Genomic DNA, 22,197 nt, shown 5'->3' on the forward strand with positions numbered 1-22,197 from the left:
GCGGAGCTGAAAGGGAAGAGGCGTGGCGCACATATCTGTTATAGTAATTGATTTTTCCCAGCACACTCTGTAGCTGCTTCAAATTCTGCGGCGAAGGCAAGTCTTGTATGGCACGGACGTGCTCGGGACTGGGATGTATGCCGTGGGCATTGATTACATGTCCCAGATAGGGTAAGTCACGAGCAAAAAACTACATTCGTCCTTTCGCAAGCTAAGACCATTTTGTCGCAAGACCTGAAATAATGTTCTGAGATTGGCTAAATGTTCTTCTTCTGTCTTTCCGGAGATTACAATATCGTCCAGATAGTTTGCTGCAGTAGGGACCGACGCACAAACAGTTTGCAGATATTGCTGAAACAATGCAGGGGCGGATGCACACCCGAATGGCAGTCGTTTGAATCGATACAAACCAAGATGCGTGTTAACCACCAAAACGCGCTGGGAGGATTCGTCCACCGATATTTGCAAGTACGCATCTGCTAGGTCCAACTTCGAAAAATATTTACCCGGGCACAGTTTGTCAAAAAGATCTTCCGGGCGGGGTGAAGGAAAAGTTGCTGTCACTAGTTGTGGATTCACTGTTGCCTTGAAGTCCACACAAAGTCTCAATTTTCCGGAAGGTTTTTGCAAAATTACTAAGGGTAATGCCCGGAGAGAAGCCTGCAGACGTTCAATTACACCTTGTCATTCCAAATCGTGTAATGTTCTTGCGACCTCATCACACAATGCGTGGGGAACAATGCGTGCTCTGAAAAATTTTGGTTGCGCATCGACTTTCAGTTCCAAATGTGCTTTATAGTTGTTAGCGCAACCAAGGCCCGGTGCAAAAATGTCTGCAAATTCTTCACATAGACGAGAAACACTGGCTGAAGGCACAGTCTGGTTCACTGATAGGACCTGATTGACTATAGACAAGTTAAACAACTGAAATAAATCTAAGCCAAACAAGTTCACTGCAGAAGAAGAACGAAGAACATAAAATGACACAAGTTTTGTTTGTCCCTTGTATGTTGCAAGAAGACTGCACTGTCCTACCACAGGGAGCCCGTGACCTGAATATGTAGTTATCTTAACATTTGCGGCACGCAACGGAGGTTTGCCCAGTTGTTTGTACGTGTCGTGATTGATCAGTGAAACTGCAGCTCCGGTATCGAGCGGGAACGGTATCACTGTGCTGTTAAAATCCAAATCAACAAAAAGTTTATTTTCCTGCTGACGACAAGAGCGACTGTCTCGTGCAACATGTACTGACACTGGCACAGAATCACTTGCGACCGGACGGGATTTCCGTCGATGTCGACGCACACTTATTGTGGGACGAACACAATCATCGCTAGAGAGAGTAGCACTGGGCGGAGTGGCATGAACTACATGAATTTCCATGGGCGAGCCCGAGTATCCTTGGTTCGATTCCGGCACGAAGCAAAGGGCCGGGAATGGTTGTGAGTGTCCGATCGGAGCTTTTTCTGGCAAACACTCTGACCATGTCCTTTTTTATTACAGAAAAAGCAAATAGCCTGGTGTGACGGGCAATTCACACGCAAATGTCTAGTAGCAGACCACAAGCATGACTTCAGCACTGCATTTGCTTGCTTGCGCGGCACACGTGGCTGCGCAGACGGGCGCAAGGGCTGTTTACTGTTCCGTGCAGCTCGCCCGGTGGGACGGTTAACGTGACACACGGCTGGCGAAGTTTCAAATGATTCCTGAGCAAAGTCAAGTGTGTCCTGCCGATCCAATATGTCTATCACTTGTTGAAGGGAGGGATTGACTAGTTTCAAAATCTCTTCCCTGATACGAACATCAGAAACGTTCTGTGCAATTGCATCACGTTTTGTGTTCTCGTATTATGACGTTCTTAGATAATACAAATCTCCTTCATCATAACCAACATGGATTCCGCAAACAGAGATCATGTGAAACTCAGCTCGCCCTATTTGCCCAAGAAATTCACAGTGCCGTAGACACTGGCGAGCAGATTGATGCCGTATTCCTGGACTTCAGGAAGGCATTTGATACGGTTCCGCACTTACGTTTAGTGAAAAAAATACGAGCTTACGGAATATCGGACCAGGTTTGTGATTGGATTCAGGATTTCCTAGAAGAAAGAACACAACATGTCATTCTTAACGGTTCAAAATCTGCAGATGTAGAGGTAATTTCGGGAGTACCGCAAGGAAGCGTGATAGGACCTTTATTGTTTACAATATACATAAATGACTTAGTTGACAACATCGGTAGCTCCGTGAGGCTATTTGCAGATGACACGGTTGTCTACAAGAAAGTAGCAACATCAGAAGACTCATACGTACTCCAGGAAGACCTGCAGAGGATTAATGCATGGTGCGACAGCTGGCAGCTTTCCCTAAACGTAGATAAATGTAATATAATGCGCATACGTAGGGGCAGAAATCCATTCCAGTACGATTATGCCATAGGTGGTAAGTCACTGGAAGCGGTAACGACCGTGAAATACTTAGGAGTTACTATCCGGAGCGATCTGAAGTGGAATGATCACATAAAACAAATAGTGGGAAAAGCAGGCGCCAGGTTGAGATTCATAGGAAGAATTCTAAGAAAATGTGACTCATCGACGAAAGAAGTAGCTTACAAAACACTTGTTCGTCCGATTCTTGAGTATTGTTCATCAGTATGGGACCCTTACCAAGTTGGATTAATAGAAGAGATAGACATGATCCAGTGAAAAGCAGCGCGATTCGTCATGGGGACATTTAGTCAGCGCGAGAGCGTTACGGAGATGCTGAACAAGCTCCAGTGGCGGACACTTCAAGAAAGGCGTTACGCAATACGGAGAGGTTTATTATCGAAATTACGAGAGAGCACATTCCGGGAAGAGATGGGCAACGTATTACTACCGCCCACATATATATCGCGTAATGATCACAACGAAAAGATCCGAGAAATTAGAGCAAATACGGAGACTTACAAGCAGTCGTTCTTCCCACGCACAATTCGTGAATGGAACAGGGAAGGGGGGATCAGATAGTGGTACAATAAGTACCCTCCGACACACACCGTAAGGTGGCTCGCGGAGTATAGATGTAGATGTAGATGTAGATGTACCATAGTATCTGAATAAGGGAGTCCACATTCACACTCAAAAGCACAATCCCTAGTAAGGCCTTGCAAAGTTGCAACCCACTCCCGATTAGTTTTACCGTCCGTACGTTTTGTATGATAGAACGTATACCTTTTTGCAACTACATTGACTGATTCTTTGAAATATGCATCTAATGCAGACAACATTTCGTCGTAGGAGAGAGTTGCTATGTCGCATCGGGGAAACAATTTCACTATCACACGGTACGTGGACACACCTACACAAGAAAGCAAAAAAGGCTGCCGCTCAATACCTTGAATTCTGTAGGCGGCCAGATGGAATCCAAATTGGCGTGACCACTCCGTCTAGCTTTCCAGTGCCGCATCAAAAGGACGAAAAGGTGGTGCAACAGCATGTTGTGGCTGTGGTAGCGGTGGAGCGGCGGCGGTCGCATCGTTTTGCATTGCACGTTGACCCTGGACGAGCTGTCCAAGGGCATCCAATAAGGCCTGCGTCTGCTGATTCTGCAAGCGATAAAATTCGGACAGTACATCTGGAGATTGTGGCGAAGCCATGACAAGTAATTTAAGCAAGTATAAAGAAGAAGACCGTTTTTACACTCATCGCCAATGTTGTGAATTGGCAGGAGCCAATTCACGGAGTTTGGAGGAAGCCGAAAGGCACGCGTTTAAGCTCACGCAGGCTGGCGTGAGGTCTGGAAAATGACAAGGAATTATAGTAGCTAAAAATAGTACATAGCTTCTGGAATACTTAACTTTAATCCATAATTGGAGAACATCGCTCTTGATGATACATTAATTATAATCTCAATATAAACTGGTAATGGCGCCTTGCTAAGTCGTAGCAAATGATGTAGCTGAAGGCTATGCTAACTATCGTCTCGGCAAATGAGAGCGTATTTGTCAATGTAGCATCGCTAGCAAAGTCGCCTGTACAACTGGAGCGAGTGCTAGGACGCCTCTCCAGACCTGCCGTGTGGCGGCGCTCGGTCTGCAATCACTGACAGTGGCGACACGCGGGTCCGACGTATACTACCGGACCGGGGCCGATTTAAAGGCTACCACCTAGCAAGTTGGTGTCTGGCGGAGACACCACAGTTTCCCCTTGCTTTCAGCCGTTCACAGTACCATAACAGCAAGGCCGTTTTGGTTATTGTTACAAGGCCAGATCAGTCAATCATCCAGACTGTTGCCCCTGCAACTACTGAAAAGGCTGCTGGCCCTCTTCAGGAACCACACGTTTGTCTGGCCTCTCAACAGATACCCCTCCGTTGAGGTTGTACCTACGGTATGGCCATGTGTATCGCTGAGGCACACAAGCCTCCCCACCAACGGCAAGGTCCATGGTTCAAAGGATAGCGCATGCGAATAGCCGAAATCACAAAATCAACATGTGTCCATATGTGCGTCAGTGTTCGTAATCAATTGGCTCGTGAACAGAAGAGTATTTCTACCCTGTATCATTACTGGTGACGGGACATGGTGTCTCTACGCGAACATAAGGAAGAGAATGTTCCGGCTGAGCCCAAACAAAGCAGCTACTTCCTGTACGAAGATATTAGCGTATTCACAAATGGTTCAAATGACTCTGAACACTATGGGACTTAACGTCTGAGGTCATCAGTCCCCTAGAACTTAGAACTACTTAAACCCAAGTAACCTAAGGACATCACACACATCCATGCCCGAGGCAGGATTCGAACCTCCGACCGTAGTGGTCGCGCGGTTCCAGACTGTAGCGCCTAGAACCGCTGGGCCACCCCGGCCAGCAGCATATTCACAAAAGATAATGCATCAGGTGGAACATTGTGGTGTACTACGAGTTCCTTCCTAGAGGTATAATCATCGCTGCTGTCGTTTACTGTCAACAGAAAAATGGTTCAAATGGCTCTGACAAGGGAACATCCCCATCGCACCCCCCTCAGATTTAGTTATAAGTTGGCACAGTGGATAGGCCTTGAAAATCTGAACACAGATCGATCTAGAAAACTGGAAGAAATTGTGTGGAACTATGAAAAAATAAGCAAAATATACAAACTGGGTCGTCCATACGTAAGATAGGCAAAATTAAGGGCAATGTGAGGCGAGGCGCTCTGTGGTCCTGTGGTTAGCGTAAACAGCTGCGGAACGAGAGTTCCTTGGTTCAATTCTTCCCTTGACCGAAGATTTTAACTTTTTATTTTCAGTTTATGTGAAAAACTCTTATGTTTTCATCACTTTTTTGAAGTGATTATTACATCCACAAGAAAACCTAAATGGGGCAAGGTAGAAGAAACTTTTCACCCATTCGGCAAGTGTACTAGTTAGGTGGGTCGACAACATATTCCTGTCATGTGACGCACATGCTGTCACCAGTGTCGTATACAAAATATCAGACGTGTTTTCCTGTGGAGGAATCGGTTGACCTATGACCTTGCGATCAAATGTTTTCGGTTCCCATTGGAGAGGCACGTCCTTTCGTCAACTAATCACACGGTTTTGCGGTGCGGTCGCAAAATACAGACACTAAACTTATTACAGTGAACAGAGACGTCAATGAACGAACGGACAGATCATAATTTGCGAAAATAAAGAAAGCAAAATTTTCAGTGGAGGGCAGATTTGAACCAAGGACCTCTCGTTCCGCAGCTGTTCACGCTAACCACGGGACCACGGCGCTCCTCGCTTCACACTTCCCTTAATATTGCCTATCTTAGACATGGACGACCCAGTTTGTATATTTTGCTTATTTTTTCATAGTTCCACACAACTTCTTCCTGTTTTCTCGATTGATCTGTGTTCAGTTTTTCAAGGCCTATCCATTGTGCCAACTTATAACTAAATCTGAGGGGGGTGCGATGGGGATGTTCCCTTGTGAGCACTATGGACTTAACTGCTGCCGGCCGGTGTGGCCGTGCGGTTCTAGGCGCTTCAGTTTGGAATCGCGTGACCGCTACGGTCGCAGATTCGAATCCTGCCTGGGGCATGGATGTGTGTGATGTCCTTAGGTTAGTTAGGTTTAAGTAGTTCTGAGCTCTAGGGGACTGATGACCATAGATGTTAAGTCCCATAGTGCTCAGAGCCATTTCAACCACTTGAACTTAACTGCTGAGGTCATCAGTCCCCTAGAACTTAGAACTACTTAAACCTAACTAACCTAAGGACACCACACACATCCATGCCCGAGGCAGAATTCGAACCTGGGACCGCAGCGGTCGCGCGGCTCCAGACTGTAGCGCCTAGAACCGCTCGGCCACATCGGGCGGCTACTGTCAACAACTAAGACGTCTTGCAATCCAAAAACAACAACCAGGAAGACTGTGTGAAGTGACGCCACCCCACAATAACGCCTACCAGCATCCCGTTAGACTGACAACAAACTCTCTACAGAAGCTGATAAGGGAATTCATTCCGCTACCACCTTATACAGCTGATATGCGCCCTCAGATTTATATCTTTTCCGCTGTCTATCGAACAGTCTTCAAGGAACTTCCTTTCAGGATAAAACAGCGATTAGAATACGGCTCGACGAGTTCTCCGCCTCAAATTCACGTGGTTTCTACAGCAAAGGAACCAGAAAGTTACACCAGCGACGGTAGACTGTTGTAAATAGTGAAGGAGAATATATTATTGATTACTAAAATCACTATTAGGTGTATCTCTTGTGTTTATTAATCTTACGGAAAAAACGCTACAAGATTTTATGCACCAACTTGATAAATCCGGAAAGCTTAGATAGAGGTCTAATGGGCCCGATCTTAAGTACTCAATATCGCATATGTATTTTGAATTGTAATTAGTTATAATATTAGAAACCGTGGAGGTAAAACATCACTGAAAGATGCATGTCTGCATAAGAGCTGCTGGCAATCCATCGAGCATTCGGTGTTTTCTGAGTTTCAGTAATTTCAGCAGATTTTCAACATTACTGATCGCTACAATGACTGAAAAGGTCGCACGCAGAAACACGGTTTGGGGTTGAGGAGGGGGGTGTGGGGTGGTCTTGGTGCACGGCTCGTAGTTGAGCCTTGAACATAGGGTAAAAAGTTTTTAGTTTAGCCCGGACCAGCGGCCATTTGTATAGACCATTCGAACATCTGTCACTGAAGCTATGTTACAGTATGTTAAGCAACGTTTGAACGACGAACCGGAGCTGGCACCCAGGCAAATTGAGCGAGTCGATTTATTCCTGTTGCATAGATTTTAATCTGACTGTAACTAATGCTCAGCTAAAGGCACAAGTCGTACGTGCACCGACTGCATTTCACGCACAAAAACAGTCACCCTCGTTCGGATTTTACATGGTAAAACAGTCATCCTTAAATAATTCCGGCCTGGAATGAGACTCATGGTTAAAATTTGGTTAACAGCTTTATTGGATCTTTGCTTGAGATAAATTTTAACCCTGTAAAAAAAGATGCTACGTTTCAGTTTTACGTGCAAGATACACTTTTTTCTAGTAGGTTTTTGAACGGGAACACTTCTGTACTGTAATTTGTAGGAATCGGTTCAAAATTTGTTCGAAGATATATAAATGGGTAAAGTCAAAACGATTTTTTTATCCAATAATATTTACCCATTGGCGAGATAAGATGGTACATCGTTTTTCTTGGAGATGTCCGAAGAGCGCCGATCCTATACTTTAAATTTCCATCAATCTATTCAAGGATATCACAAAGATAGGTAAATTAATAAAGTCAAAGCGAAATTTTTTTGTGTCCAGTAACCATTATTCACTTCGAGATACGATGGTTTAAAGTCGAGCTAAATGTATCACGTAAAATTCGTTCTTACGTGAACTGAACGCACTAAAACAGTTTTATGTCAATCAAACAAATAAATTCTAACGTTAAAATTGAACACTAGCATTCAAAAATCTAGCTTAATTCGGATTTTATGTGCTAAAAATACGTTTTTTTAGTTTTCTTACGGACACCACTTCTTTATTTCAGACTTGTGCGAATCACTTCAAGTTTTGTAAGAAGGTAAACAAGTACAAGTATTTGACGGTCGTCCTGTTGTTTTGCGAACGGCTTTCACGATATATCAGTCGTCGCCAGAGTCAATAAAAATCTGCTTAAGTTGCCCAGATATGACGGTCTAATTTCAAAATTACGGTAGCGTAAATGTTGGGAACCACAATGATAAATGCTCCTATCGCAGGACAAAAACGGGGTGTATAACGTGGGCAGAGCTACAGATGTAAAAGGAAGGATCTACTTTTCTGACAGCTTCAAAGCATTTAAATCAAAACATCTTGGCTTACTTGCGCTATTCTACGAGTTAATCCTACTTTCTTAGAACAATGAGCCCTCTTAGACCACCGCCTATTAAATGTACGGCGAGGAGTGTAACAATTCATAGCCACATACTACCGAGCGAGGTGGCGCAGTGGTTAGCACACTGGACTCGCACTCGGGAGGACGACGGTTCAATCCCGTCTCCCGCCATCCTGATTTAGGTTTTCCATGATTTCCCTAAATCGCTTCAGGCAAATGCCGGGATAGTTCCTTTGAAAGGGCACAGCCGATTTCCTTCCCCATCCTTCCCTCACCCGAGCTTGTGCTCCGTCTCTAATGACCTCGTTGTCGACAGGACATCAAACACTAATATCCTCCTCCTCCTCATAGCCACAAATTTATGTCCTCCGAGAGAGTGGAACGCATCTACAGCAGGACGTACCAGAGAGCGGGGGTTCCTCGTGTAACAGGACGTATCTCAAAGTGGGTAAGCATGCAACTTAAACTGTAATGACACTCTGTGTCATATTGCACTACGTGACAAATGCCATGTTGGCCAATATGATAGCATCTCATGTTTGCAGATGCATTATGTTACAAGTATAAAAGAGCGAATACGTCAAGATGTTTTGACGGGAATGTCTTTGAAGCTGCCAGGTAAGTCAGAAAGCTAGTTCGCTGCTTTTACATCCCTAACTCTGCCCCAGTCCGGCCATCCTGATTTAGGTTTTCCGTAATTTCCCTAAATCGCTCCAGGCAAATGCTGGGATGGTTCCTTTGAAAGGGCACGGCCGACTTCCTTCCCCATCCTTCCCTAATCCGATGAGACCGATGACCTCGCTGTTTGGTCTCTTCCCCCAAACAATCCAATCCAATCTAACTCTGCCCAGGATATATTCGCCTTTTTGTGCTACGCTAGGAGCAGTTTACATCCCAGTACAGGTATATGCAGAATGTAAGCCCTTTACAAAGTAACGTTTAAACACACATAGCGACATTCATTGTTCAAATGGCTCTGAGCACTATGGGACTTAACATCTACGGTCATCAGTCCCCTAGAACTTAGAACTACTTAAACCTAACTAACCTAAGGACATCACACAACACCCAGCCATCACGAGGCAGAGAAAATCCCTGACCCCGCTGGGAATCGAACCCGGGAACCCGGGCGTGGGAAGCGAGAACGCTAACGCACGACCACGAGATGCGGGCTGACATTCATTGTATCGTTAGCTATTTCATTCTCTGTGTTATCAAGACATTCCACTTCTGTGCTGCTGTGAACCTCCAAAATAACTTCAAAATTTACGACAGGATTTTTCTCTAGTATATATTGAAACGTGAAAATTTCGACCAGTGGACTCCCGATGTTGAAACATAGACGTAACGTATAAATTTTTTCGTAGTTTTTCTTGTGCAACAGACAATGTTTCTACTGGAGCTTCATAAGTGTTTTACGTGCAAAGTGCGCTGTAACTATGAAGTGTACTGCTAGGTACATGTGCTCATAGCCCGAAACTGTATCACAGTTAAATCAGTAGCGCGATCGTCTACATTTGGAACACAGTATTACAGCTACCCCCCCCCCCCCCCCTCCCACCCACATGTACCATGGACCTTGCCGTTGGTGGGGAGACTTGCGTGCCTCAAAGATACAGATAGCCGTACCGTAGGTGCAACCACAACGGAGGGGTATCTGTTGAGAGGCCAGACAAACGTGTGGTTCCTGAAAAGGGGCAGCAGCCATTTCAGTAGTTGCAGTGGCAACAGTCTGGATGATCTGGCCTTGTAACACTACCCAAAATGGCGTTGCTGTTCTGGTACTGCGAACGGCTGAAAGCAAGGCGAAACTACAACCGTAATTTTTCCCGAGGGCATGCAGCTTTACTGTATGGTTAAATGATAATGGCGTCCTCTTGGGTAAAATATTCCGGAGGTAAAATAGTCCCCCATTCGGATCTCCGGGAGGGGACTACTCAGGAGGACGTCGTTACCAGGAGAACGAAAACTGGCGTTTTACGGATCGGAGCGTGGAATGTCAGATCCCTTAATCGGGCAGGTTGGTTAGAAAATTTAAAAAGGGAAATGGACAGGTTAAAGTTAGATATAGTGGGAATTAGTGAAGTTCGATGGCAGGAGGAACAAGACTTTTGGTCAGGTGAATACAGGGTTATAAATACAAAATCAAATAGGGGTAATGCAGGAGTAGGTTTAATAATGAATAAAAAAATAGGAGTACGGGTAAGCTACTACAAACAGCATAGTGAACGTATTATTGTGCCCAAGATAGACACGTAGCCCACTCCTACTACAGTAGTACAAGTTTATATGCCAAGTACCTTTGCAGATGACGAAGAAATTGATGACATGTATGATGAGATAAGAGAAACTATTCAGGTAGTGAAGGGAGACGAAAATTTAATAATCATGGGTGACTGGAATTCGAGAGTAGGAAAAGAGAGAGAAGGAAACATAGTAGGTGAATATGGATTGGGGCTAAGAAACGAAAGAGGAAGCCGCCTGGTAGAATATTGCGCGGAGAATAACTTAATCATAGCTAACACTTGGTTCAAGTATCATGAAACAAGGCTGTATACATGGAAGAACCCTGGAGATACTAAAAGGTTTCAGATAGATTATGTAATGGTAAGACAGAGATTTAGGAACCAGGATTTAAATTCTAAGACATTTCCATGAGCAGATGTGGTCTCTGACCACAATCTATTGGTTATGAACTGTAGATTAAAACTGAAGAAACTGCAAAAAAGTGGGAATTTAAGGAGATGGGACCTGGATAAACTGAAAGAACCAGAGGTTGTACAGAGTTTCAGGGAGAGCATAAGGGAACAATTCACAGGAATGGGGGAAAGAAATACAGTAGAAGAAAAATGGGTAGCTTTGAGGGATGAAATAGTGAAGGCAGCAGAGGATCAGATAGGTAAAAAGACGAGGGCTAGTAGAAACCCTTGTGTAACAGAAGAAAAATTTAATTGATGAATGGAGAAAATATAAAAATGCAGTAAATGAAGCTGGCAAAAACGGATACAAACGTCTGAAAAGTGATATCGACAGGAAGTGCAAAATGGCTAAGCAGGGATGGCTAGAGGACAAATGTAAGCATGTAGAGGCTTATCTCACTAGTCGTAAGATAGATACTGCCTACAGGAAAGTTAAAAAGACCATTGGAGAAAGGAGAACCACTTGCATGAATACCAAGAGCTTTGATGGGAACCCATTTCTAAGCAAAGAAGAGAAAGCAGAAAGGTATATAGAAAGGCGATGTACTTGAGGACAGTATTATGAAAATGGAAGAGGATGTAGATGAAGATGAAATGGGAGATATGATACTGCGTGAAGAGTTTGACAGAGCAATGAAAGACCAGAGTCGAAACAAGGCCCCCGGAGTAGACAACATTCCATTAGAACTACTGATAGCCTTGGGAGAGCCAGTCCTGACAACTCTACCACCTGGTGACCAGGATGTATGAGACAGGCGATATACCCTGACACTTCAAGAAGAGTATAATAAATCCAATCCCAAAGAAAGCAGGTGTCGACAAATGTGAAAATTACCGAACTATCTGTTTAATAAGTCACAGCTTCAAAATACTAACGCGAATTCTTTACAGACGAATGGAAAAAACTGATAGAAGCCGACCTCGGGGAAGATCAGTTTGGATTCCGTAAAAATGTCGGAACACGTGAGGCAATACTGACCCTAAGACTTATCTTAGAAGAAAGATTAAGGAAAGGCAAACCTACATTTCTAGCATTTGTAGACTTAGCGGAAGCTTTTGATAATGTTGATTGGAATACTCTCTTTGAAATTCTGAACGTGGCAGGGGTAAAATACAGGGAGCGAAAGGCTATTTACAATTTGTACTGAAAGCAGATGGCAGTTATAAGAGTCGTGGGGTATGAAAGGGCAGCAGTGGTTGGGAAGGGAGTGAGACAGTTATTCGAGCTGTATATTGAGCAAGCAATAAAGGAAACAAAAGAAAAGTTCGGAGTAAGTATCAAAATCCATGGAGAAGAAATAAAAATTTTGAAGTTCGCCGATGACATTGTAATTCTGTCAGAGACAGCAAAGCACTTGGAAGAGCAGCTGAACGGAATGGACAGTGTCATGAAAGAAGGGTATAAGATAAACATCAGCAAAAGCAAAACGACGATAATGGAATGTAGTCGAATTAAGTCGGGTGATGCTGAGGGAATTAGATTAGGAAATGAGACACTTAAAGTAGTAAAGGAGTTTTGCTATTTGGGGAGCAAAATAAGTGATGATGGTCGAAGTAGAGAGGATATAAAATGGAGACTGGCAATGGCAAGGAAAGCGTTTCTGATGAAGAAAAAGATGTTAACATCGAGTATTGATTTAAATGTCAGGAAGTCGTTTCTGAAAGTATTTGTATGGAGTGTAGCCATGTATGGAAGTGAAACGTGGACGATAAATAGTTTAGACAAGAAGAGAATAGATGCTTTCGAAATGTGGTGCTACAGAAGAATGCTGATGATTAGACGGGCACATCACATAACTAATGAGGAGGTATTGAATAGAATTGGGGAGAAGAGGAGCCTGTGGCACAACTTGACTAGAAGAAGGGATCGGTTGGTAAGACATGTTCTGAGACATCGGGGGATCACCAATATGGTATTGGAGGGCAGCGTGGAGGGTAAAAGTCGTAGAGGGAGACCAAGAGATGAATACACTAAGCAGATTCAGAAGGATGTGTGCTTCAGTATGTTTTGGGAGATGAAGAAGCTTGCACAGGATAGAGTAGCATGGAGAGCTGCATCAAACCAGAGTCAGGACTGAAGACCACAACAAAAACAACATTACAGCAGCGATTCTGCGTGGCATGGATTCAACAAGGCCTTGGTATTTTCATGTAGGTACGTTGCACCAGATGTCAACAAACGTATCAATAAGCGGTTTTTAGAATAAGTCGTAGCATAGAGAACTTGCAGCTCATGTAAAGTTCTTACAGAAACGTTGCAAGGAAAGCAGGTATTCAAATTAATGAAGAGATAACTCGGTATACAGTCGTAAGCAAAGCACCAAATTAAGGTACCAAACCGACTGTTGCTGAAGTAGCCTTTAAAAGAATAGACACATTGAGATATTTGGGAATCATTTTTAGCGAAGAGAACAGAATAGAACAGAAATTGAGATAAAGGCCAAGACCATAGCGGGATATAATTATTTGGATTATGGGACGTGCTGTACAGTAGAGCACCTCCGAAACATTTGCATTGAGGAAAACAGATTAGCAAAAGCTGCTGGTCTTCGAGAGACAGATATCAATGAAACTACTTGACCCCAAAAGCGACACTTAGTCATAGGAATGGAGGATATTAAAAAATCCAGGCACTAGAAAATCTTTACTCACAAGCTGATATTGTCTGAAGGATGAAGGATACATGATTGATGTGGACAAGACATCTGATTAGAATGGAAGCATGCTCGGGAGTTGTGGATGGCAGAAGCGGCTGAGAATGACCACGGACAAGATGGATGATGTCAACGATGGCATGAGAAAAGAAGAATGAGCCGCAAAGCCAGGAACGGAAATGATTGGTGGAGGAATGTGGAAAATTCCAGACCAAAGCGACGATTATGAAGAAGACATAGCACAAAATTTTGAACTTCCTACATTCTTTTTCGTTGAAGGATTTCCTTACTGAAATTATTTCTTCACCGACCTTGCCTCAGTGGTAACACCGGTTCCCGTCAGATCGCCAAAGTTAAGTCGGTGTCGGGCTGCGCCAGAACTTGGAGAGATGACCGTCTGGTCTCCAGAGCGCTGTTGGCAAGCAGGGTGCATTCAGCCCTTGTGAGGCCAACTGGGGAGCTACTTGATTGCGAAGTAGCAGCTCTTGTCACGAAAACTGACAACGGGCGGGAGAGCGGTGTGCTGACCACATGACCCTTCATATCGGCATCGAGTGACGTCTTTCGCCTGAGGATGACACGGCGGCCGGGCGGAACCATTCGACCTTCATGGCATTTTCGGACGGAGTTTAGTTTAGTTCAGTTATTTCTCTATAGACTCCTAATGTCTTTACTTGCTGGTCCTCCTTAGGTCACTTTCTGCCTTTCTTACCGTGCTCTCGCTTCTGGTGACATGTATCTGTGAATTGTTCTGAGTGCAGCCTGACATTTAGCTTACATTAATAGAACACTACCTGGTCCTCCTTAGGTCACTTTCTGCCTTTCTTACCGTGCTCTCGCTGCTGGTGACTTGTATCTGTGAATTGTCCCGAGGGCAGCCTGACATTTAGCTTACATTAGTAGAACACTATACCGCACGTCGGAGGCATGGAGAGATTAACATATACGGTCACTTCTCAATTTAGTGTGACATAAAGGCAACCTGTAGCAGTCCATACAGATCATTGGTGACACTCACCGTGGTGACGCTAGAACAATAAAATAAACGATTTTGGAGAGATAAAAGGCAGAAAATAAATCTCTTAATTGTGTGCACTGACAATAATATCAACTTCTATGTATGCACAGATAGGCGGTATGTCATCAATAAGTGAGAATCGTTAGCTGTAATTGTCCAGTTTTGTAAAGAATTTACGGCGTGATCGTTCGCAAACTAAGCGTCGTGCGGCACACAAAACGTTAATTGAATGAAACAATATATATCACGTCTCTAGAGACTATTTTTCACGACCATTGCCTTGTTAAACGGGAGAATTCAAATATTCACCGCCGGCAAGCTGCTTTCTGTACGGACATTGATTATCGTTTGTGGGTAACAGCTGCTGCTGGCAATTTCATCTCTGCTGGTGAACGACTGTTGCTTAATAAACGAAGGCGTGTGTAGCTGCGTTACGTTTCCCAACGAGCAATAATATTAATACCGCAGCAAGTATCGGTGGCTTAATGTTCGTTTGATGGGAGGAAATAGAAAAACGAGAAACATTCCAGTTTCCTTGAAGACTGTTTAAATTGATTATAATTGGAATATACGTGGGGCGTTCAGTAAGTAATGCAAAGCTTCTTTCTCGGTCAGTTTCGGTTGAAAAGATGCAGGATATTTTGTGGAACAGTCCCAGTAGTTTCTTAAGTTCCGATAGGTCGCGGCGGTATACCTAGATTTAAAAATGCGGTCTGTACTGGAGGTGCGTTCCGAGCAAAGGTAATTGGGTACCTTTTGGCAGAAAAGCAGAGCATCACAGATATTCATATCCGCTTGCAGAATGTCTACGGACACCTGGAAGTGAACAAAAGCACGGTGAGTCGCTGGGCAAGGTGTCTGTCTTAATCGCAACAAGGTCGGGCTGACCCGTCCGATCTCCCGTGTGTTGGCCAGTCGCACACAACTGTGGTATCCTCAGGAAATTGAAGAAAGGACATCAGCGATTTCGTCGCCACGAAAATGCAAACGAACTTCTCCGTGACGATGCAAGGCCTCAGACAAGTCAAAACACACGAGAGGAGCTTACAAAATTCCATTGGACTGTTCTTCCTAATCGACCATACAGCCGGGATTTCGCAGCTTCCGACTTCCTCTTTTTGGTCCAAAGAAGGGTGTACTTCGTGGGAAGCATTATGTGGGTGATGGGGAGGTTACTGATGCTACAAGAAGTTGTCTCCGACATCGACCAGTGGAATGGTACCATGTGGCCATACAGTAGGTGGCGTAAGGCCGTTGCGTTGAAAGGAGACTATGTTGGAAAATCGGATTTTGTAGCCAAAAGAGGGGGAATAATTCAATGTACTTGAATAATGAATGAAATCTATTTTCTTTCAGAAAAAGCTGTTGCATTACTTATTGAACGCTCCACGTATAAGGAAATATGAATCAGAGGAAACAGATTGACCTAAGATTGCCGGCCGGGGTATCCGAGTGGTTCTAGGCGCTACAGCCTGGAACCGCTCGACAGCTACGGTCGCAGGTTCGAATCCTGCCTCGGGCATGGATGTGTGTGATGTCCTTAGGTTATTTAGGTTTAATTAGTTCTACGTTCTAGGCGACTGATGACCACAGAAGTTAAGTCGCATAGTGCTCAGAGCCATTTTCATCCGATAACGGGCGGGATGCAGGTTCGGCCGTGTTGGGTTCATTGTCATATAGTTAGCTGTTTTGCAATACAGTACTTAAGATTTCTTTTGCGAACATTAAAAGCTTATTCAACTCAAGATTTAAGGTTAAAAGGATTTGGTCATTTTGTTAAAGAAAATTTTATGGTTGAAGGCTTCGATCATCAGCAAGATACAGTTTATATATTGTTAAAAAAACAGGTTGTGTGAAAAGAAAGTTATGTTGGTGGGTCCTCCTTTCCATATTTTCCTTAATTGCAGTAAGTACCACGTACCACTTCCTATGAATCTCAGTCTGGCATCTGCTATACCAACATTTATTTTTTTCTTACAGGGCCACTCCAATTCAGGTCGATCCGGATGGTTACGCCCAGTTATTTTACAGCAGTTATTGTTTCCAGTGATTAGTCACCAATAATGTAATCATACTGTTCTGAATATCTCGAGGAGCCCTACGAGGTTCAGGGTATAAATGTTCAGTTTGCAGTGGCCACCTGCGATGGAAACGCCAAAAGCTTTGTTTTTCAGACCGCACATATACAGTGGAGTTTTCTGACAGACCCTGCGTGGCCCTCGAAGTGCATTATCCGCCACGAGATCGATGCCATTCACATGCAGTGTGCGATAGGCTCTCCACACTGTTACCACTCGCTGCTGTCACGGGCAGAACAGGTCCCCCCCCAAACACACACACACACACAAACACACACACTCCTACTCCGCACCCCCCCCCCCCCACACACACACACAGCGAGATCGCAGTGAACGTAAACGTTTCACAGCTCTCGACGATAACGTGAAAACCGCGAAGTAACGACTCTCAGTCAGCGACTACACTAGATTTCTATTTTTAAATAAAATTTTTCAACAGTATCTAAACTGTTGCATACCATATTGTGCAATGTGGCAATACGTAATGATAAACATTATTTGAACAGTGAGAAGTGCCACAGTAACTATTCCTATGCAATGATATTCCAACACAAAGATTTTAGAATGAAGTATGTATACAAAAAGACAGGAAATTTTCGCGTGACCTTCACACTTACCATTGATCTGAACAATACTGTACTCATCAAAGCAGTGGCGGATACAGAAAAACCTCAAGGAGGAGGCGCTAAAGATATCTTGAGTTACCTTTACTTTTACCGAAATAAAAAATAATCAAGTCATATGCAAAGTTTAGGAATGTTTTATTTAAACTGGTTATACACATATACAAGGCAATGCCATCTTATGATATAAAAAAGTTACAATTGTGGTTCATCTTCCTTCAATGATGAATTCTATGCGCCTATTCTTTCTGGCTAATTGGTTAATTACATATTCAATAGGACAGTCAATGTCAGGGTGAGTGTTCAACAGAGCTAAGCCATTAAGTCGATCTTTCACCATTGTCGGCCTCAGCCATGTCTTCGTAAGCCGCAATGTTGAAAAATTTCTTCCTACTGTAGCGATAGACTGAGAGCCTATATAGTAACAATGCGTTTTTAGGAATCTTCTCGAAAGTCACTATTACCGGAGATATACGCTTCAACAGTTTCCCATACCTACGCTTACGAGTTTGGTATGGGAAACTATTGTTACGTTATTAGTAAGAATATTGTCACGAGACTCGTAACAATATTTTTACCGAGAAATTACTGTGAATTACTGTTATTAATACTTCACACTCAACTGATCACTCTAATCTTCACACTTGCACTTGCTACAACTAGGATTTTTTACTTACTCATTCTTCAGTCTCAATATTTCTGCTTCTGAATGTAAACTAGCTTCCTATTCGGTGAATAGTCCGTATTTATAACACTACGTATCGAAGATTCTCTGTACGAGAAAGCATTATAATAATCGCGACTTTTCTCGAACAAATGTGAGACAGAATACGTATCGAGATTACTAGCATGGACGCGACTTTAATCGTAGGTATGTGTTGGCAATCTATGTGCCAGACAGAAACGTATAAAATACGATGCCGCGGACGCGTGTGCTACATAGGAAGTACAACTACTCAATAACTCGATTCAGTCGAGTCGACTGACGAAAGAAACGAACGATTAGAGTGAGGGCTTACTGGCGGGGGATGCGCGTGTGATTATGCGGGGAAAGGGGGGGGGGGGGAGGGGGCGCTCTCCGAGCGCCCTCCATGTGTATCCGCCACTGTAACAAAGTGAACAATGATTTGAAAACGTTACAACGTTAACAGAGAATTCCTACAAAAACCAAACAGCTTAATGAGTTGACATCTTAATCATGACTCTGGGAAGTGGGGTAGTCTTTCTCTCATCTCTGAGCAAGCTAACTAGCTTGCAATAATCATTGCGACAAACTAGCTGCGCAATGCTGCAATCTTACCTCAAACTTCTCCTCTCCAAGAACAATAAAATTATTCAAAATTTTCTTTTCGCCTTCCAATGTACAGGTTTATTACAAATGATTGAAGCGATTTCACAGCTCTACAATAACTTTATTATTTGAGATATTTTCACAATGCTTTGCACACACATACAAAAACTCAAAAAGTTTTTTTTAGGCATTCACAAATGTTCGATATGTGCCCCTTCAGTGATTCGGCAGACAAGCCGATAATCAAGTTCCTCCCACACTCGGCGCAGCATGTCCCCATCAATGAGTTCGAAAGCATCGTTGATGCGAGCTCGCAGTTCTGGCACGTTTCTTGGTAGAGGAGGTTTAAACACTGAATCTTTCACATAACCCCACAGAAAGAAATCGCATGGGGTTAAGTCGGGAGAGCGTGGAGGCCATGACATGAATTGCTGATCATGATCTCCACCACGACCGATCCATCGGTTTTCCAATCTCCTGTTTAAGAAATGCCGAACATCATTATGGAAGTGCGGTGGAGCTCCATCCTGTTGAAAGATGAAGTCGGCGCTGTCGGTCTCCAGTTGTGGCATGAGCCAATTTTCCAGCATTTCCAGATACACGCGTCCTGTAACGTTTCTTTTTTTTTTTTTTTTTTTTTTGCAGAAGAAAAAGGGGCCGTAAACTTTAAACCGTGAGATTGCACAAAACACGTTAACTTTTGGTGAATTGCGAATTTGCTGCACGAATGCGTGAGGAATCTCTACCGCCCAGATTCGCACATTGTGTCTGTTCACTTCACCATTACGAAAAAATGTTGCTTCATCACTGAAAACAAGTTTCGCACTGAACGCATCCTTTTCCATGAGCTGTTGCAACCGCGCCGAAAATTCAAAGCGTTTGACTTTGTCATCGGGTGTCAGGGCTTGTAGCAATTGTAAACGGTAAGGCTTCTGCTTTAGCCTTTTCCGTAAGATTTTCCAAACCGTCGGCTGTGGTACGTTTAGCTCCCTGCTTGCTTTATTCGTCGACTTCCGCGGGCTCCGCGTGAAACTTGCCCGCACGCGTTCAGCCGTTTCTTCGCTCACTGCAGGCCGACCCGTTGATTTCCCATTACAGAGGCATCCAGAAGCTTTAAACTGCGCATACCATCGCCGAATGGCTTTAGCAGTTGGCGGATCTTTGTTGAACTTCGTCCTGAAGTGTCGTTGCGCTGTTATGACTGACTGATGTGAGTGCATTTAAGCACGACATACGCTTTCTCGGCTTCTGTCGCCATTTTGTCTCACTGCGCTCTCGAGCGCTCTGGCGGCAGAAACCTGAAGTGCGGCTTCAGCCGAACAAAACTTTATGAGTTTTTCTACGTATCTGTAGTGTGCCGTGACCATATGTCAATGAATGGAGCTACAGAGAATTTATGAAATCGCTTCAATCATTTGTAATAGCCCTGTATACATCATATTCATCCATGCTGCCCTTTACAGTAAACCTTTCTTCATCCCACAGATACAATTACAAGTCAACACAGTTCTACTGAATACGTCCATCACCTACCACACTTACACTAAGAATGTATCAGGCAGTGCAGAGGCGGAGACTGTGCCACACCAAGACCAAAGATTGCCTAACAGTAACGTAACTAGCTCTCTCTCTCTCTCTCTCTCTCTCTCTCTCTCTCTTTCTCACACATGCACATAAATAACTTTCAAAAATCAAAATGATATGCCCACCTGACACATACATTTAAAAATTTGATTATACGACCGCTTTTGCAAGTAATTTATTAGGTGCGACCCAGTACAGTGTGTAAACTTTTAGATGGCAGAACTCTCCCTAGTCCTGAATCGGTAGAAGTCGGTAAACGTCGAGAGATTTCGGTAGGCACGCAGTTTCGACTGCTGCCAACATTACGTAGCTGACTGTGCTGTACAAGGTAGCCATTGTCTTCTGCTTTGTTATTGTTTTGCGTTGTACTGTTCTGCGTGTTTTTATTGTGCAGTTGTGCTAAACATTATCAAAATGAGTGAAGAGGCAGTTGCTGGCCCATCTCGGCAGTCGCCAACAACCCCTACCGGTAAGCCTACGGTTAGAAGGAAACAAGTATTACGTTGTGATTCTCGCAAAATACAGACAAACATACATACATTCATTTATAGATTTTAATGCACATGACGATTTCAGTTTCGTTTACGAACAACATTTAAAGCGAGTTTTACTTCCAAGCCTTTCGTCTGCTTTCGTGTAAGCATGACGCGCAATTTGTAGTGCCAGCACTGCAACTGGCTGGCGTGCCTTGTCCCCCCTCCCCCCAATGGCCCCGCCCCCCTCTCCAGTCAATGCTTGCTTCCTCCTCACCCCGTACTCCCCTCAAAACTCAGCCGTCTTACAGTTAACACACTGTACATAGATCGTTTTACTTGTTTTACAGCTCCACTCGTTAATAATCAAAGACACTGAAATGAAACTTAGTTTTCACGAACACTCTTCGAATTTTGGTATGCGGGCTCTCCTTGGTCACGCTTGCTGACGGTGAAGATACCACTTCTCGAAGCCGTTGCGTAACTGTGGGAAAGGGTTGCGTTGGAGTCAGACGTTGTCGAGAACAATCGTGATAAAGGCGACGAGCAGCTCTTTCATTTTCGTGTGCTTCGTCATACAAATGGAGCATATCGGTGTTTTCTGCAAGCATTTACTTACTTAATCATACTCTTCTAACATTCACAGACACTTGAAAGAGGCTCGAACTAGGTCAGACAGGCGTGATAGGCGTTTAATGACAACAACCGATCCAACTCGAGCACCACTCCCCCCTCCCCCAACCACGCACTCTCCCCCGCCCCCCGATGACAAACATACCTGTATTTTCAAACGGCTATGGAACGGAAATGGTATTATTTCCGGACAGGAGTTCCAGTCTAAAACGTTGTTTATTCAGTTCTATCTACATGTCCTGGAAGTTTGTAACGAGAATATCACAGCATCCTGTCTAACTGGAATTATACAAAGAAGAAAAGATCCTTTCGGTAACGAATAGGTGACATTGGGTAAAATACTGAGCTACGCTTAGTGCTCCACGAAATAATTAAAGAAAATTGACATATCTTCATTCAGTGAGCAGAACAATAGAGAATTTTCCACAGAGGCTAATCAAAAATGTTCGAATTCATAAAAGTACAGAGACGATTTCCTGACGAGACAGTAATTTAAATTATATACACGAGCCAAATCGCAACCATAAAAGTGGAAAGTCAACTAATAGCCATCGTTAAAAGAGGTAAGGCAAAATTTACAATTTGTGGCCCCCTGTGTTTAATTTTTACGTCAAAAGAAGGAAGGTGCTGAGAAACGTTAACTTCAGAGCATAATAAATGACAGATGTCGTCCTTCTGACAGAAGAAAGGAAAGATACACTTCTGGCCATTAAAATTGCTACCCCAAGAAGTAATGCAGATGATAAACGGGTATTCACTGGACAAATATATTATACTAGAACTGACATGTATTTACATTTTCGCG

General features: G+C 43.7%; 1 protein-coding gene and 1 non-coding gene across 2 annotated transcripts in view; both read left to right on the top strand.

Annotated features, from left to right (window-relative positions):
• The window catches only part of LOC126175037 (prolactin-releasing peptide receptor-like), a 309,550-nt gene that overhangs the window by 53,470 nt on the left and 233,883 nt on the right, over window positions 1-22,197 (top strand). The window lies entirely within an intron of this gene.
• On the top strand, window positions 8,438-8,510 carry Trnaa-cgc (transfer RNA alanine (anticodon CGC)). Its single transcript has one exon. It is a non-coding gene; the product is annotated as a tRNA-Ala (tRNA).

The sequence above is a fragment of the Schistocerca cancellata genome, chromosome 3, assembly GCF_023864275.1.
Source record: "Schistocerca cancellata isolate TAMUIC-IGC-003103 chromosome 3, iqSchCanc2.1, whole genome shotgun sequence".
NCBI classification, from domain to species: domain Eukaryota; kingdom Metazoa; phylum Arthropoda; class Insecta; order Orthoptera; family Acrididae; genus Schistocerca; species Schistocerca cancellata.